At 45.1% G+C, this 15,543-nt stretch overlaps 1 non-coding gene across 1 annotated transcript; it reads right to left on the bottom strand.

Annotated features, from left to right (window-relative positions):
• Positions 1–382: 382 nt before the first annotated feature.
• On the bottom strand, positions 383–454 carry Trnap-agg. The gene has a single exon. It is a non-coding gene; the product is annotated as a tRNA-Pro (tRNA).
• Between the last annotated feature and the right edge of the window lie 15,089 nt (positions 455–15,543).

The following is a 15,543-nucleotide window of genomic DNA, read 5'->3' as shown; positions in this document are numbered from 1 at the left end:
AAAAGTTTGTTGTGTTAATTTTCAATGCATAAAATTCATTGGCCCGGTCTAGACTGCGTCTCGAGTTGAGTGTCAGTCAGTCCGGGCTCCATGCCCATGCCCATGCCTGGCGGGGCGTCAGTTTTCAATGGAGAGCCAGAGCCAGAGCCAAAGCCAAAGCCAGAGACCAGAGAGTCCAAAAGAGTCTCTTGAATGCTCTTGTCTCCTGTCTCCCATCTGTCTGCTGCATTGTCTGCCCATCTTCCGTAATTGTAATCCATACTTGTTTTCCCCTGGGCAGATAATTGTTAAAATTGAAACGATCATATATCGTAGCAGCTTAATTGTTTTGCACTCACAGCGAAAATTAAAGAAAAAATCGAAAAAAAGATTCACTTGACTTGGGCTCGTCCGGGATTTGAACCCGGGACCTCCCGCACCCTAAGCGGAAATCATACCCCTAGACCAACGAGCCAGTTGGTAAACTGCTGTCGTTGCAGACTTTATCAACACCGATCGCTCGCTGCATTCGACTTTGAACCACGAAAATTGAAAGTAAGTTTCTTTGGATTATGTAAATTTATTGTTTGCTTGTGTTGTGTAAACCCGTTTACCAAATCAAATGTTTGGCGGGGATCTTTGATCGTTTGGTAATCTCTTGATAGCATTCATTTGCACACATGTTTAAGTGGTTTTTGGCTTAATGTAAATGTCCTCAATTAGCTGTTAATAGCTCTGCTCCCACCCCTAGAAACCCTTCCCCAGCTCTGCACTTGACCCAGCATATGCCGCAGTATACAAGAATATATTTCCCTTGATTGGTAGTCCATATGGTGGTTGTAGCCCCTGAGAAATCTGCGAATGGACATTGCAAATCTCCCTGTCGCAAAGATTAGATCGTATTCGGGGTTGGGTTTGGCTTGGGTTTGCCTTCTGTCACTGATTGTAATCCCGGGAAGTGGGACCGCGAGCTCGTTAACATTATTTGTTGTGGTCTCTTCGAATAAAGTGCATTGGTCTTTTTTTCTCGGGTTTAGGCTGTTGCTTTTTTATTATCACAAATCAGGATACAGCCAAGGGTAACCTAACCCGCATCCAATCTGCGTCTTTTCGCTGCCCTTTAAACTTTTTTCAATTTCGGATTCGGAATCACCCCTTGGATTGGTGCTCTTCCACAAATATTTGATCAAATGCTTAGGCAACATCAAAAGGCTCTTTCCAGCTATCCTCGTACTTGTATGGTCAAGCACACACACAACGAGGAAACTTTTCGGTGGCAGGCAACTGTGGCAAGTTACGTGAGTTGATGGCTTCATTAGGGGTTGGCCAGGAGGGAGCAGCGGCGTACCCGCACGAAAATGTTTTATGTCTCAATTCTGGCTTGCATAAAAAGAGAGTTTCAAGTGGTTGATTTTATGGTTCAGCCGGGCTCTTGCACCCCCTGCTGTTGCCATTTGTTACGTCACAGCTGTTTTGATTTCTAACTGGGGGAACAACCATCAGGAACGCTGTAAGTGTTCCCCTAATTAATATTGTACGAAATCCTCAATCTTCATAAGTGGAAAAAAGCCTTTGGGGCCGGCACTAATGAACTTTGGTGGCTCATTTGAATTCATTAGAAGCTTCTTTCCATTCCTTTGTCTCTGTTGCAATTTTACTCTTCAATGAATCGGTTGGGCATCTAAACTGCGCGCTGGATTTACTAAGGGGTGGATCTTCCTGTAGGTGACAGCTCTCTCTGTGGCGTTGTTAATGGTTCAGGTCACTGGGGGATTTGCTCTGCTGGTAGCCATAGTGATGATGGCGTAATTATATATCGTAATGCCAGGCCCAGAACTGTGCGATTTATCAGGGGAATTAAGATGGGGGTAGGACATCGATGAAGTTGAATTAGATGTGGAAATAAATTCTTCTCTGCCAAAGTATTTATTTTAAATTCCGCACCCCAAAGATCTCGCTGCTGCTCGCATTCCAGTCATGCACTCTGAGCCCAAGACGTCATCTCCCACTCTGCGCCGGCCACCAAAGTTGCAACAACTTCTTGGGTAAACCGTGCCTTACACGTTGCACAACCCGAGCGAACAACAACAGCAACAGACAGACGACTGCAAGTCAACAATGCTTTACAATCTATAAAGTACAATCACTTTCCAGCAACACAATACCCACAGACAGACAGACAGGAGGATGGGGGACCGCAGTCTGCCCTTTGAATCACGCTCGGAATCTGCAAGAAAAACGTGGCTAGATCTCTTCCCCCTGAACATTTTTCTATATACACTCTCATGCACACACTGGAGCTGGTAATTATGGGTTCGAAAAATCTACACCAGCATCGGGAGGCTCTTGATGATCGACATTGGTGGCTCAGGCTGGCTCAGGCTGGTATGAAATATATGGCCAAAACCTGATGAAAGGCCAGTTTACTTAGTCGGCGGGAAGAGACTCAGCGACTGAGACTGGGACTGGGACCATCTCCTGGTCGTGCATTAATTTTAGCACAAGTTTTGTTCCTCTCTTTTGTGTGTGTGTTATGCTTTGGGACACGCCCACTAAAGTGGCATGCCGCCATGGTTATGTAAACAGCCAGAAGAGCAGGAGGAGCAGCAGCAGGCAGAAGGAACCAAGGAGTAGGAGCACGAAAAGGTGAACTGATAAAGGCCACAACAGACTGGGACTGGGACGTTGCCAGGCGTTGATGATAATGATGATGATGATGATGGAGGAGATGATGCAGTGGCACACATCACTCGGGGGCAAAGGTTGCCAGGCAGAGAGAGGGAGAGAGAGTGAGAGAGAGAGGGAGAGTGCAGGATGGGGGCCCTGTGCAGTAAGTGTTAATGTTGCAATCAGTTTTAAAGCCATAGAGTGGCTGGGAGAGTGGCTCTTTGGGTGGCTTATGGCAGCATTCGCAGATGATTGCAGATGCCAGAGAAAGTGAACTATAACGCTGAGTAGCAGCAGGATCCCCGCTCTATCTTGTACCACCTCGTACAACTCCTTGTGCACAGCAAGTGGATGCAGTTAGCTTGAAGGACCCAAATACACATATCAAATGCAAAGTCCAGCCAAATCCCCGACATTAAGCAGCAACACGTTGAGCCACGGAACCGAAACCCGACACAAATGAGCAGCCATCCACAGCCAGATGCTCGACCGTGCCCCTGCCACATATCTTCAGACCATAGCCCGAGCATAAAATGGCCAAAAAGCTTAACGCTCATAATGCCAATGGGGTGGCGGGGGAGTCCTTGGTAAACGGTAAATATATGAATTGGAATTTGGGCTGAAAGGGAGGGGAATCGGGGAGCAGCGGGACTGCCAAATGGCTTTATGTGCGTCAGTAAATTTACACCTCGTAATCGAGATGAGTGGACACACAGGACACAGGACACACACACACAAACACACACACCACTGACACAGAGAGAAAGCGAGGGAGAACGACCCAGAGCAGCTGTTGTCCAAGATTAGTCCCTTTGCAGAAAATCTGTCGCACAAATTTTCATTTTTATTAGCCGAGAGCCCCGGCATTAAGGGCTCCAGCATTTGCTTGGCTTTGAGTTATGGACATGGATAGGGGGACGTGGACGGGTGGGATGCCAAGGAGCCTCCTGGCGCCGCGAGCTTAGCCAATTATATAATAACAGCAAGAAAGAAGAGCAGACTCGAGAGGGGAACGAAACAAAACACGTACATCATCAGTTCGGAATTGGAAATGGTTTTGGGCATAGACTGTGGGGATACTCAGTAGAGTCCCTTGAGAGTGCCTTAAGGGAGCGCCAATATGCCACAGCATCCTCTTCATTTACGGAGCAACATTAACTGATTTGCATTTCAATCTTGTCGGTTGCGGCGGCGGCGGCGGCATGTGTTTAGTTTCGGCACAAGAAAAAAAAGCTAAACCTGTTTGCTGGCAGGAGGATGAGGAGGAGTAGGAGGAGAAGCTGCAAACAGCAACAGCAGCAGCTGCCACTGCAACGGACGGCAAACAGCGGACAGCGGACACTGGACACTGGACGGGGCAACAACAACAACACTTGCTGCCAAGTGAGATCTCGACCCCTCCTGACTTCTTACGAGTTTGCTTTGCTTTGCCGTTGCACCGTGACTTAAAATGCAAATGAAAATGCAATCATTGTTTAATCTCGTACAGCGCCACAGCCGCGGCAAACAACAGCAACAGCAGCCCCAAACAACGGAGCAGCAACATCAAGGAGCAACAGTTGTGGATGTTGCAGATACACTAAACACACTTGCCACTGCGCAGAGTGTACTCCCTCGCATTTCAGCCAGCGAACTCAGCAATATCTCTCCCTCTGGCAGGGTATTTGTTGCCTCGACTCGAAGCAGAACTCTCGCGGTTTGTCTTCCCTGCTTGTTGTTGCGATCGCCAGTCAAGCATCCCTGCGGTAACAACTATGAGCATGTTTGCTATGCCCAGTCGAGGCAACAGATCCAACAGACCCAGCAGCAACAGCAACAGCAGACTCAGACTCTGATTCAGGAAGCTTCCAAGCCTCGAGATACACAATTTTTGATAATATTTAAACAGGCGACGGCAGCAGCAGCAGCAGCAACAGCAGCCGCAAGAGTGTCGGAGGCAGCAGCGGCAGCAACATCCCATGTTGAGGGAGTCCAGATTGTGGATGCAACTTCTTGGTATGCTTGGATGCTGTGTGATAAATTCTTGGCATGAATCGAATGCAATACAAGACTTTTCTATCAAACAACATGACAATTAGATCGCTGTTGCCGTTGTAATGCTGTCATAAGGAAGAGGCAGCAAACAGCAAACTGCCAGCAGATTTTTCTTGCCGCTTGTAAAAAAGATTGTACAGAGGGGGAGAGAAAAGGCTGATCAATGGCATACCATTAGGTAGGCAAATGTTTTGAGGTATCGGCAATGATAGCTGCAAAACCAGGAAGAATTTTCAGCTTTTTACGAACTTTGACTCAAACTTTAAAAGTCCCACAATATTATCTACATTTCAAACGGAATTTCTGTAGCCACAAAACCAGCCTCAAACTGCCACACACATCCAAGTTCTTGCCTCTCGTTCGGCACACTTTTAATTTCTATCTCATTTGGGAGTCTCCCTTCCTCCCTCCACACACACACACACAGATGCAGAGGTGCTTACGGGTAATTCCCCAAGCCAATTGCCAGGCATCAAGGTCAAGAACCAGTCCATTTCCCTGTCCTGTCCGGTCTGCCACGCCACACAGAAGTAGCGAGACCTAATTGGCAACGCCTTTTGCCACTGCAAGTGACAGGAAACTTCCATGCCAAGCGGCAGCACCGGCAAACTAATTAGCCTTAAAATAAAACCAACCAAAAAAATTAAAACACACAAAATAAAAAAAAGATGTTTTTTCCAAGGAAATGATACAATTTCGCGCGCTTGAAAATCAGCCTGAACGCGGTGCTTGGTGAAGGTAGAAAGGGTAGGAAGGGCGAAGCAGAAAACAACACACAACTGAAAAAACAAAATTTTAATTTAAAGGAGAATAGCAGGGAAAAAGAACCACAGGAAAAAAATAAGAAACAAACGTACGAGTATGTCCGGCAGAAGAGCTAGAGATGGGGAACACAGCCGATTAGATCGGAATGATGAGGCGAACTTTAATCTTTACATAGATGAAAAATAAACTCAATTTTGCGACAAAGAATTGATGGCGATAGGAAGAGTAGAATGAACATTAATAATATATGAACGAAGGAGCGAATTTTTTAATTATGGATATGCAAGAATCTGCAATGTTGACATCTGTTGGACATCTTCTTTAAATGTTTACCATATTTAAAAAAAGTAGATATGAAAAATAAAGCAAAATAAAGCGATTAAAAACTGCATTACTTAAGAAAAAAAAAAAAAAAAATAAAAAAAAATAAAAAAAAAAAAAAATAGGTTTAAAAAATAACTTAAATACAATGGGCATTAGCTCAAGTTAAACTTCTAGTTCTATTTGTAAGTTAATTTCGTTTTTAGGCTTAAGATATTTTAATTTTGAAATTTACTAGAATTAAATTTTCAATTCTTTTATTTTTAAATTTTTATTCAATTTTTTTATAAACTACTTACACTAACAAATATTATTTAAATTAACCCTGAAATATATTTTCCATAGTCGAGTTCACTAAATAATATTTTTTATATGCTTTTAAATTGAGAGGCATACAAAATAAAAAAGTTTTGCAACTGTATACATAAAATTAGTTTCCGTGTTAAGTACAGTAAATCTCTTCCCCCTTAAATCGCGATTAGTAAAAGAGGTGACCTAGTCCGTTTCACCATCTCTAGATAGCAAGCCAAGTGGCAATTCATGCTTATCCGCATCCTGGAGAAATAGCAGCAGCATCCACAGCGTCAGGGCGGGGCAGGGCAGAGCAGGGACCACATCCTTAATCCCCATTCTCGTCAAGGCCGTTCCAAAGCAAACACACACAAAGAGAGAGAGAGAGAGAGAGAGAGAGCAAAAAAGAGGGGGAGGTGAGTGCAAGTAAGTAAGAGATAAAAGCAGAGCTGATGTGAAGGCCTCTACTGGGTCTCCAGAGTCTCCATCAAGCTAAAAATCTCCTCATCCCGCCACATGCATCCTCTCGTTGTCATCATCATCATCCTCGTCCCCGTCGTCGTTGTAGTTGTCTGCGTTTGTCGTTTATCTTGGCTTCATTATCGCTTCATTAATTGTTAATTAACCATGTTCTACATGGCCGCCAGTTGCCGGTTCCCAGTTTTATAAAATGTGCAAGGCGTGGAAGATATAACCAAACACGAGAGGTAGAGGGACAGGCAGGGGCACAGACACAGCACAGCCAGGCCTGGCCACAGAGCCAAAGCCAAAGCCAAAGCCACTTTGCTTGGCCTTTTTGTAAGTGCAAATAAGTCGAAATCATGCCAAGTGAACGCGCCCCGCGCTTTATCGCGCTTTAATCTAATGCAATTTGTAAATGGAAACGAAAACGGGCCACAAAAGGATGGCACTTGCACAGCACAGGGGTCTCCCCTCTGTTGCCTCCTCTCACTCTCAGCCTCTCTCTGTCCTCCACTGCTGCTACTGTACTTGCAAATTAAAGCAAATATTTTGCTTATTTATTTCGGTTCTTAGAATGGTTGCGTCCCTGCCCCTGTTGTCGACTAGCCGCAGGCCAATTAATTAATTTATTAAAGCAAATAAACAAAAGTACAAGAAAGCAGAAAAGAGAAGGGAAGAAGGGCAGCAAGGAACGCAAAATCAAAGCGCATTTGAAATGAGTTGGGCCCAACAGAAAAAGAAGGGAAAAGGTTCTGGGGGAAGGCATAAATAAAGGAGAGACAGAAATAGGCTCAAATATATCCAGGATATGGTGATGCAATGGTTACCCAGGGTTTTCAGAGTCATGAAGGTGCTTTAAGGTTCCTCCTAGACTAGTCCTACGATCGATTATACCCTTAATTAGCAATTACAGCTTAGATAACACGGCGTCATAGCGATTAAAGTGCCATCTTAGCTGCTGAAGTCATTTCACTTTTGAGCCAAAGTCAAAGACAAATCCACATCCTTCACCTCTGGCCACTGTGTGTGTGGGTGGGAGAGTGCGAGTGTGTTTGTTGACTTGTTAAGGCCACGTAAATAGGCGAGAAAGGATTTTCCACTTGAGGAGTGCCAAGCTGCAGCCAGAAAAAGAGCAGCAGCAAGGGGTCACCGGCAAGGGCCTGTCTTTTGAGGCTGCTCTTCCAGTTGGCTGCCTTGGCGGGAGTGGGGCTGGTGCGAACTTGTTGGCGCCAAGCCGCAAAAGGAGCCGGCACGACATCGGGTTAAGAGATTAACAAACAAGGAGCCAAGGAGCAGCCACCGTCAAGTCATCGCGGGACGCTGGGACGATGGAGTCGGAGGCAAGTGAAGTGAAGTGAAGGCAAGGCTGAAGGCTGACATGGAAAGTGACCAAGGTCTGGTACCCGCTTCTGTCCTGCCCGCTGCTGCTGCCTGCCCACGTTTAATTAAATCAAAGTTAATTAATGCTAACGTATTCATAAACAGGGTCATCAAACACCCGAAAACCTCACAGAGACCACGCCAAGAACACTGCTTGGGTGGAGGACTCGGCCAGCTCCTTTCTCGTATAATTATGTAATATTTTTGCTACAAGGATCGGCTGGCCCTTCATGCCTGTCCTGTGCCTGCTGAATATGCAACAACAGTCACCACAAGGAGTTGCTGTCAGTAACAGGAAACAGTCAAGGAACACAGGAGCAGAAATTGGCAGAAGCTGAAAGGAGAACCAGGCAAAAGGACCTGCCTGCCTGCTCTCCATTATTGGCAGCGTGTTCCCCCTGCCAACCCCTGTGTTCTGGTAATTATTCCAAAAAGGCTTACCGAAACTTTTTGACTTTGTGCAATTAAAAATAAATTTTTCAAATATTTATATTTATATTTATACACAACAGAGATACAAACACAAAATTTACAGAAAATATCTGTGGGGAGGGCAGAGATGGCAAAGAAATTGTGTCACAACGTCTCGAGAATTGAGTGAGTTGTGATGTACCGAAGATTGACCGAAGTGGGGGAATTATTATCAAGGAATTTAATTATGAGTTAGGACTGACAGAGCAGCGAACCCCGTTACCAAGGGGCTGAATGTTTTGGGCTGAAAGACATGCCGACGACAGGCCACAGATGACGGAAGGTCCTTGGGTTGGAACCAACCAAAATGTGATACCATCTGATGGCTTTATTCCACTCTAGGGCAACAAAAAAACTCCCATCACTGGGTCCGAGAGAATAACTTAAGCTGTAAGGATTTTCCCGCGTTGCATCCGCTGGCATTAATGAAATGCATTTCAAAATACTCCACGCTCTCCGCTGCCACTGCCACTGCCACTGCCGGTGATATTTTGTCGATTTTCATATTTTGACACGAACTCCGAATCAGTTTGGATTTATTTTCGTGTGCGCTGCATTGCCACACTCTTAAATATTCAACAATGGACGCTGAGCGGGAAACAAGTGTGCCATTAAAAATCATGAAATATGAAAAACATAATCCCATAGACAAGTATATTTTAAGCTTAATTATCGACAGGGAAAAAACCCCCAGAAGCCCCGTGAATGAAATGCCGCGGATAACATCGTGTAATGCCATCGCTCGCGAGTGGAATTTATGAACGGAACAGTTGGAACATTGATTGCTGTACGGGCGGGGGGGATTACTGTCTGTCAGTGTATGCATATGCATATGCGAGTGGATAAGATCTGATTGGAAGGCCAGATTGAGCATAATTGATGCCACGCCACCCAGGCTACTTGTTGAACTGTTTCCTTACTTAGTTTTAGCCTTTAACAATTTTATAAATTTATTTAAGGAGCTAAACTCTCCATCATTATCCTTGCAGTGGGAGCAAGGGGCAGGCAGACAAAAATGGAACATGACAATGAACAAGTTTTTAAACGATGCATTGGAACATTTGTTTCGCTCGTAACAAATTTATTATTTAGAGATTTCCATTTCCATTCTGTGTCTGTTTTCCATTGTTGAAACAATGCGCGAGGGCATTACATCGTATCTGTCGTGTAAATAGTTTATTTTTGGAGTCGACGACGACATAAAAAATTAAACTTGCAATGATATCCCTGCAGTTTCCCTCGCCCCTCACTAGCAATAAAACATTCAAAGGATTAAAACAAAAGCTGAAAAAAGAGATAAATGTGTGTGTTGTACGTATTCCCAAAATAGTTTTTGGCTCAGGAGTTGCTGCCAACAACTGAATGGCAATAACAAGCAAAACTGACAACAAATTGGGCAAGTTTTTATATCGTTTTTTGTGTTGGTTTGTTTCTGATAGGAGGAGCTTTGGGTGTAGATTTTTGTCCATTACTTGTTGATGCGCTTCAGAGTTTTTATTTTGATGGCACAGAGGGAGAATCGATGGGCTTCAAATCTGATTAATCTAAGACCCAATGGAAGCTGTCACTGTGATCCTTCTTTAGTTCTCGGAAACTCATTCCTGCCTCTAACTCGCTTCTATTTGCAGCAATTCTCGCTTGTTGCATTGGCGGGAAATTCACACCAGAAATTGTTCAAACGGAAAACACCATCAAAAATACTAATAACCCCTCCATGAGAGCCATAGAAAAAAATGCGTGGGGCGCGCGGCAGGAAGGATGCACAGGCTGGGGGGGGCGTGGATGGTGGATATCCAGTGCTAAAAAATGTTTGCCAGCCCCTAGAATCGCTTCCCTAGTCGCTTTTTGCTTTTTGGTTGTTTTTTTGCTTTTCGCTTTTTTGCTCTTTGTTTTTTGGTGTGTGTGCGCTTTGGAGCGTGGCTGCATATGCAATTACATTTTGCAGCAACAAAGTTGATAACCAACAAATGGTTGAGCACCAAGCGGGAGGGAGATGGAGTGGGGGAAGGAGAAAGAGATAGAGTGGAAGGGGAATGCAAGGCATTCAGCAAATTTCCAGCGTCAGGTTTCATTTCGACCAACAGCAGGGCCGGTCTTTCTCTCTCTCGGCTCTTCTTTACCCTTTTTGCAGAGAATACCCTAAGAGTGGAGGTCCCATGAAATCCCCGTGATGTTTGTCTTGCAGGGAAAAAAGCAACTGCAGAGCCGAACCGAAGCAACGATCGATCGAGGGACAATCCTTTGACAGTCCTTTTATTTTTGTTTGTTTCTAAAGTCAATCAACTGCTCGAATCTCTTTGTAAGGGCATCAAACTGGCAACTAGAGTTCGCTTTATTTTTTTTGGTTTTATTTTTCACTTTTTGTTTGTTTTCTAAGCTTGCATAACAAATCGCTGCGAAAAGCTTTTCAATTCAAATGAATGAAAAACGAAGGCAAAAATGTTTTATGCATGTCGAAGGGGAGACTGTGGAAGGAGAGTGCGGAGGGGGGCAGGGGGACAGCAAACAAAGTGTGAATGATGCGCCTGAGAAAGTCAGCAAAAGGAAGAAGAAGGCTTAAAAGAAGCTGAACTGAAACAGAAGTCAGGACTCTTGTCCGTTCGGCACAAGAAAAAATAAAGAGAAAAAAAAGAACAGAAAAACACAGAAAAATTATTGTTATGAAAAAGCAATTAATGCCGTGGGATCCTGTGGTGGGGGGTTAAGGATCTTCCATTTTGGGGTGTGGTCACTGCTTGGAAATTGGGAACACAAGATGGCAGCACCTTGATAAAGCGCGTGACTAATGGACGAGGCAGTGGCAGGCAAAAACCCAAATTCTCGAGGGTTGGACATTAGAAAAACGACAAACTTAATGCACAAACACGGTAGACCCCCTCCCATACCATCCTGCTCCCAAAAGGCAACGGCATGTGTGCTTGGGTGTGTGGAATGCATTAAAACAAAAGGCAGCGTGAAAATTTCATTAGAGTGAATCAAGGGGCGCAAGGGGCGCAAGGGGGGAGCCGCTGCCAGGCACAGAACTAGGCCAGAGTCATATGGCCACAAACATGTGCCACACGCCAGGAGCGAGGGGAGGCAATACTGCCAGAAGTCATACCACTATAATTCATTAACGATTATGCACAACACTCCCCCCACCCACCCACCACAACATCCCACATCAAGAGCAGCAACAACAATAGCAACAAAAACACCAACAGCAGAGTAATTTGCCCCGCACACAATTTGTGTTAATTTCTCTGTGTGCTGGCGAAAAAGCAAATGTTGTGCCTGGCGAGGAAAATACTTTTCATGCTCAGTGTTTTTGCGCTAATGTCTGGGACAAGATTTATAGACATTTTCGACGAGTCATTCATCCTTCAAGGAGCTCTTTCAGCGAACCTTTGTGGCTAGACTGGGGTCATTCGACACGGCTTGTGGGAGGATGAATGGTGGAGTGAGAGTGGTCTTGACGAGGGCAAAGGTTCTGCCATTTCATACATTAACAAGAGTTCATGGAATACATTTTCAGCGGCCCTAAAATGTTAATTTTATATTGAAAAATCTCAGAGAGAAAACTGCAATTGTTTTGCTCTTAAAATAAAGCTTAAATTTCATTAAAATTACAGCTATAAAATCACAAAACAAAAGATTGTCTCTATGATCATGCCATACCCATCCACATTCGAAACTCCATTAAAATTGAGAGAACATCATGTATTAGTCATACATTTAATAGACTGTACTTGCTGGCTGTGCCCCCTGCCCCCTGCCCCACAGACCCTTGTGGTATTCCCCAAAGTACTCGAAAGTGTGCCTGCTATTATTATAATAAACTTGCCACCGCAACAAGACACAACGAGTGGAGGTAGCAACCCCCTTTCTGGGGGGAGCATGGGACGAGCCCAACCTATGCCGCAGTTCTAAAATGTAAAATCAACATTATTTCCTTCCACACAATCAACGATGATTTCTTAATAAAAAGCTGCTCTATGGGGCTGAAGCATAAGCATACTCACCCACCCCCCGCAAAGAAAACCCGAAAGGAAGCCAGAAACAACTTGTGCATAATACAATTTTGGACTGGAGGAGAGTCAAAGTAGTAATGCTTCGTTGACTGGTGCCAATAGGTGGGCCGCTGGGTCTTGGTTTCGGGTGGGTTGTAGCCTGGCATTTTTTAATACCCAAGTGTCCTCCTGCGTCCCACTCCTCCCCGCCCGGATGGTCGCAATAAGTGCGCTGCGCAACGCTGCACGCATACAAATGAGCTCAAGACCCAAGAATAATACTCGACTTAGGTAGGGCACAAGAACTGGGACAGAGAATGGGAATAGGAGAGGGTAAGCAGCAGCAGCAGCAGCAGACAGGGGAGAAGGTAAACAGGAAGTGGGTGGGTGGTGTAACGTAAAAATGCGCGGACATAAATCGGAAATACATAAATTATTAAACATCTTATAATAAGTCGTCTCAACCTTGGCATTCCTCCTCAGTGACACTGAACGTCGCCCTCCCTCCCTCTCTCTCTCTCTCTGCTCATTCTGTAAATTCGCTCGAAAAGCTAATGAAGCTGATTTACCTTCTACCCTAACTGAGAGGGTAGCAATATTTCGAGGAGCAGTGTGCAGGCATTAAAATTTAAATTAAGAATCTCTAAAAATTCTCTAAAGAATTCTTCATCGATCTTTAACCTAGAAAACCAAAAGCTTTCAGTTACTAGACTCTAAGTAGTATTTTCTAGCCTAATTTTCGAAGCATTTTGCACTCATTTAGCAGGTTGGCAGCTCCATTTCGTACGATGAACTGTCAAACGATCCCACACCCCGCCCCGCTGCAGCCGACAACCTTGTCAGCTGTCAAGCAATAATTGTCAGTTGTGTTCCCGCTCTAATGTCAAAGATTCTCCCTGCACTCCCCTCTCCCTGGGGTTCCTTCCTTCCTTCCTTATTTTTTTTGACAACTTTACTGGCTGCCAGCGGTGTGTGCCAGTGTGCCAGTGTGGTGTGTGTGTGTGTGTGTGCATGTCAAGTAGCAATTGAGACGAGCATTTGGCATTTCGGGTGCGCCACAAGCAGCGCGCGTCCCCCCCGCATATGACATCTGACTTCCACTTGTCAGAAAATATTTGCTCTCCAAACACACAACCAGAAGCAGAACCACCCTGGGCAGCACCACCCCCCCCCACCCCACCCCATTCCCCCACACCCACGTCGCATTTGGTTTCAGCTTTACGCACGAGTTGCAATCTTTTTTTGTCCCAAAAGATTTCGCCATCTCCATGTGTGTGAATGTTTCGTTAAATTGATAGAATAAATGAGCATAAATTGAAAAAAGAAATATCGATGAAACAAGCCAAGGGAGGACAGTGAAAGAGAGAGAGAGAGGGAGAGAGAGTTGGACCACGCCATGCCAACCCCTAGGGTAAGTAACTGATGAAAAGGGTGGCGGCGGCGGCTGCTCCTGTCTCTCCTGTTCCCACTCTGTTGTATGAGTTTTTCCTGCTTTTTCTGCTGCTCCTGCTCCTGGGGCACATATGGGCAATTATTTAGTGCTTTGGCACAGCTCAGCACCATTCCGGAGAGGGGATGTGGTCCGGTCCCCAAACAGACCGCCATTACTATCGATTTGAGGGTGCATTTGCCAACTATCGGAACGGAGCGAAACCCAACCGGACCACCCAGAGACTTTTGCGAACAAAACTTTCCTCATTCAATTGCATGCAATCAGCCGCCACTGGCTCTCGCCTCCAAGAGCCAACAGCCGAGAACCAGCCATAGGGAAACTCTCAGAGAAAGAGTGAGAAACATGTGAGAAATCATAGAAGAGGCAGAAGCTACAAATACCCTAAAACAGGCAGGAATGGCGGAAGTTCCATGTGTAAAGATTATTTTGAATTATAAAATATCATATAATACAATTTTCACGTTAAATCTCATGGAATAAATGAGTGCTTGGCCGTTTTTATGCCGCAAACTTTTGGATGAAAACCAAACTTTAACTACCGATTGACTCAGTCGAAAGATGACTGTGCTGCATGGTTTCCATCAGTACTTCCTTCCGAGGTGCAAAAGTTATGCAAACATATTCTAATAAGTTTCATAATGCCTATTGATCTTCCTGTAGAATATTTTTAAGAAGAGTAAAACACTTTGTAATATTATGTGGGTTTTCTTTCAAGAATAGTCTAGTGTCTATGGCATTTGTGTACAGATTTAACCAGATATCATCTTGTAACAGAACAGGAGCTAGAAAAACAGTCCGGCGAATAGAAGATGTCGAACATGAACCCTGGCCGTGGCGTATCAAAATGGGAAGTGTGGCTGTGTTTAAGGTTCCCTTAAGCATAAACTAATTTAAAGAAGCAATAATTCCCAACCCCTAGGACTACGCTCGATTCATGCTTATTATTCCTAGACGTCACTCGGCCAGTCGCCTGTCAGCCTCATCGCGTGTGTTGCCAATTTGTCGACATTCATTCATTGACGAACAGGACCTGGTGCGGCGGGGGTTAGGACGTGGTGTACGTATCCATCGCTTGATTTTGGCATTCGCACACTCCGGACTCCGCCGCCGCCGCCGCCGCCGCTGCTGCTGCTGTCGTCGCTGTTTGTTCGCGCAACCAAATTTAGACGTAATTAAATGTGAATTGTTTATTTAAGGCGCACGCTCCTTCCACCTTCTTCCCTTCTATGTCCACCCCAGCCTTCAGAGGTCCCTGCCTAACCCCACGTTGCACAAACAGCTTGTGGGCTCAATCAGGGCCCAGTCGACGGCTTCTTCTGCACAATGAACTGCACTAGGACTGCGCCTATGACTGGTCCTGGCACTGGCACTGGCACTGGGACTCGGCCTGGACTCCCTTCCCATTCCTTCTCTTCCCTTTTCCAAAACTGGGAAAGTTTTCAACTTGCCGCCGTTCATTTGTTTATTGTTGTTGCTGCGGCTGATGTTGCGGGTGTGTGTGAGGCAAGTCCGACGTTGCAATTATAGCCCCGTGGCAAGTTTCAAATGAAAGCAGGTGTGTCAAATGTAAACTTGACAGGAGGCAGCAGCAGCAACGCCACCAGCTCAAGGCACCAGCAGGATGAGAAGAAGGTTTGCTTTCGGCTTTTGGCTTTGGGATTGGCTTTGGGTTTGGGTTTGGGTTTGGTAAGCAAACACGGAGCCAGAGCTTGATTGGCTTAAAAATGCATA

Source organism: Drosophila subobscura, chromosome J (assembly GCF_008121235.1).
Source record: "Drosophila subobscura isolate 14011-0131.10 chromosome J, UCBerk_Dsub_1.0, whole genome shotgun sequence".
Lineage (NCBI taxonomy): Eukaryota > Metazoa > Arthropoda > Insecta > Diptera > Drosophilidae > Drosophila > Drosophila subobscura.
The sequence above is the reverse complement of the archived record's forward strand: the minus strand, read 5'-3'. Positions and strand labels throughout refer to the sequence as shown.